General features: G+C 49.4%; 1 protein-coding gene across 1 annotated transcript in view; it reads left to right on the top strand.

Annotated features, from left to right (window-relative positions):
* Window positions 1–2,199: 2,199 nt before the first annotated feature.
* The window catches only part of LOC149359786 (uncharacterized), a 7,181-nt gene continuing 5,955 nt past the window's right edge, over window positions 2,200–3,425 (top strand). The window contains exon 1 of the mRNA XM_089569143.1: window positions 2,200–2,280. The gene's annotated coding sequence lies outside the window, so the exon portion shown is untranslated. The remainder of the gene's footprint in view (window positions 2,281–3,425) is intronic.

The raw sequence follows: 3,425 nt of genomic DNA, 5'->3' as shown, positions 1-3,425 counted from the left end.
GCTTTCAGTCAAGCTTACGATTCCGCGTATGCTCCCCCATATCCGCCTTCCTGGGACGCAACGCGCACTGTCTTTTACGACGCTACAACGGAAGCCCCATTCCAGCAATCGCCTTGGACTATGCCACCGTATTATGATGTGCCGCCATCAAGCCCTGTTGCTTCATGGCCATACGAGGGACAATACTGGCAGCAGGACAATCAGCGTCCTAGGTACGTCTCTGTGTATTGACCAGTTGCCGTATGCTGAGGCGAAAGTCATTATACGAAAACCTTTAAGATTAATTAGGCAAAGTCACGGTCGCATACTTTTTGTAGTTATTTCTAGAAAATGGGGTTACAGGAAATATTCTACCATAAAATATTGGAGGACAAAGCAGAAAGGAATTGCCGGCCGCTATTTTAACTTCTCTCAGCAGTGACACCTTCATAGCTACAGGCGGGGTTGATAACGGTCGAACAATAATTCATTTAAAAAAGACGCATTATTTGAGGGAAGAACAGGGAATAGAAAAAAAGAAAAGCCATATAAAAGAACAAAGTTGCACCTACAATACTGTACTCGAATAAGTTGCCCACTATTGCTCTGACGCAGCACAGCAGTTCACTGCCTGGCAGCTGTCGTGCTGCTCTGTACAGTAGTGTCCACGGGGGGCAATTGCATAGGCTCTCCTTAACAGTACGGCTTGGCTAAGTCCCAAAAACCAGTGTGACCAGCACACCCAACTGGTCTAAAAACGTACAAGCGCTCACAGAAGCCTTAGAATACGAAGCATGGAGCCGCGCTGCGCGAGTAGCATCTTGCCTATGCGAATCAACCACAATATTGCGGAAGCTCAGCGGCGGCTCTGGAGGAGGCTTTGCGTTTCACGGAACGGGAGGGCATGCTCGGGCGGTGGCGCTCCCATCGTGACGATTACATCGACGTCAAGGATTGAACCGCAAAGCTTCCTTCTCGCGAACGTACCCGTGCACGTGACTTTCTGTAGGCGTTGCAGATACCTGCTGACGGTAGTATCTGCCGTGGACAGCGAGATGCTCTCTATCGAAATGAGGTCTTCTGTGGAGACAGGGATGTAGCCCTTCAGCTCGTCATAGATGACTTCACCGCTCACCTGGCGCACACTGCTGTCCAATATGCTGAGCTCTTTTGCGTTGCCTACGATGTCACACTGTGCCTATGATCAGGTGGGTCAGAGGGTGCTCACGCCGTAGGTTACAGTGCATGCACCCATGTGCGAACGACTGTGCTGCATCAACGCTGGAGAGGAGTGTCACCGTCCGGTGCCGGTGGAGATGGTCGACATGCTGGATCGCATATGTGGTTGAGTCTAAACGCCAACATCGGCTTGCTTCGCAGCGTAATGAGAACTCTGAGGGAGTTAAAAGACTTGTGCACAAAACTCTTCGATGCTGGATTTCTAGCACGGTGCACTGCGTTTTTGCAGCCTGCTTAGCATGAAAGCGCGAAAGGTGCCGTTATAAAGTGTTTTATGATAGATAAACAAAACACAGTTGCCGTGGTTCATGCCTTCCCTAACTGGATCTTGGATGCCACGCGGCAGTATATGCTTCTACGCGCGTGCCAATGTACTGCGCAGAAAACTGCCATGGTAGGGAAGTGTTGACCAGAGTGAGCGGTGCGGGTCAGAGTTGCATTAACACTCAATCCGTGAGGCAAGCCAATCACAGCATGCATGGTTGTCGCGCACAGCTGTCGCCGCTTTGATGAAGCATTTGGACACACTCCTCCTAGTTGATAGCGTCGCATCGGCGTTTAGTTATTCGATACCAAGCTACATTCCTGTATTGCGGATGCAGCTGACTGCTACTAATTTATTCGAGAGAAGGGTGCTATAAATATTCTTTCCAAATGACGTCGCTTCTTCAACACTCCTGGATAGAGACGAGCACAAGCTTCGTTTTAACCCGCTCTTTACTTCTCAAATCTACGCAGTCCTCTACTTCCGGATGGCACGTCGTTGCGATGCGGGACACAAGGTTGCTGTCGACAGTGCTGCGGCAGGTGCTGCAGGCAGGCGGACGCTGCCAGGTGGGATCAGCAACAGCGCTTCCCTTGGGCATCGCCGTGGCACGCCGATCCCCCGCGGCTTAGGCCCTGCTTGAGCGACATCGTGCACGGTTCGGTTGGCAGCCACCCTTGGTGCACTGGGATTCATTACATCGCTCCACCCTGCGAAGCGCATTCGTGCTGCACGCGACCCCTGCACCGCCACGTGTGGTCTTCTGGTGGCAGTTGCCTTTCCAGGAGCCGTTCTTGGTGCGTGTCTTTACAATTGGTCTCGATGTCATTCCTGACATTTTATCGCGACATGTTGCGCAAGCAGTGGTGCCTGTTCTGGCAAATATTTCAAACTATGTCGAGTGTGAGACGCTCTTGTTGTTCAGGTTTTAAGCATATATCGTCTCTCGATAAAACATTTTTTGTGAGTGCTTGGTTTTGTAGCTTTTTGCTATGGAACGCACAGAGAAAACGTTAACGTGTAACCTGAGGCCCAACTTTCACGCTGTCTTCCCTGCAATCGGGCTTGCCAATGTCTTAAATAGCCAAGGAAAGTGATTTTATATTGAGGCACAAGAACAGTTTATTATGGGACTATTGCTGCGAAGAAAGCATCATTTAAATTACTCGTTGGGCTGCTGCTACGTACTCCATTTAATATTTGTAGCCAGCAGAGCTCATCTTTGCACCTGAGGGAAATCTTTGCAGACAGTGCAAACTCTACCCAGTTTCATGTGCGGGGAGGCGTATATATATTTTTTTAATTTTCTGATTCTCTAGAGCGAAAGCGGCTTCGACGGAGCGATCTTTTTATTGCTTTTCGACTCGTATTCTGGGAGGACACATATGTACTACATGCCAATTTTTTAGATTTTGTCTGGAAGAGTATTTAGGTCAGCGGTCGCGCACTTTTCTCCAGCAGGCATAGAGATGGTATTGGCTCATTTACGGTAATTGGTTGCACTCACATGTTGTCGTCGTTGCCGAGTAGTCGAGAACTTTTAGACTCTACCGTCTCACCCGAGTTGCATTTCGGATTCTTAACGTGCTTTCTGGCTCTGGAGTCGCCCAGCCGCGCACACCGGTCGCAGCACACTACTGCTCTCACAACTCATGCCGGTGGATAACGCGTTGAAATACCGATGAGAAGCATCACAGCACAGCCGCCAGATAATGATCGAATAGTCTAAGGCGTTAGTCATGTAGGCTGCTGGCACCGAGTCTGTGTGGGTCTTAAGTCTTGCCAAAATGTGCGTAATGTTTTTTATTTTCGATCGATGAAAGCTCGCTGCTTCATTTCATGCTCCTTCAAAGCCAGTGGCTTCGCCCTAACAGCATTAGTTTGTTGCGTATTCGCGGTGTTCATATTGGAACAATGTGCTTGGGAACTTCCGCTTTGTAAA

Source organism: Amblyomma mixtum, chromosome 2 (assembly GCF_055824585.1).
Source record: "Amblyomma mixtum isolate Tamu chromosome 2, ASM5582458v1, whole genome shotgun sequence".
In the NCBI taxonomy this organism is placed as follows: domain Eukaryota; kingdom Metazoa; phylum Arthropoda; class Arachnida; order Ixodida; family Ixodidae; genus Amblyomma; species Amblyomma mixtum.
Note: the sequence above shows the minus strand (reverse complement) of the source record. Positions and strands in the feature narration are given on the sequence as shown.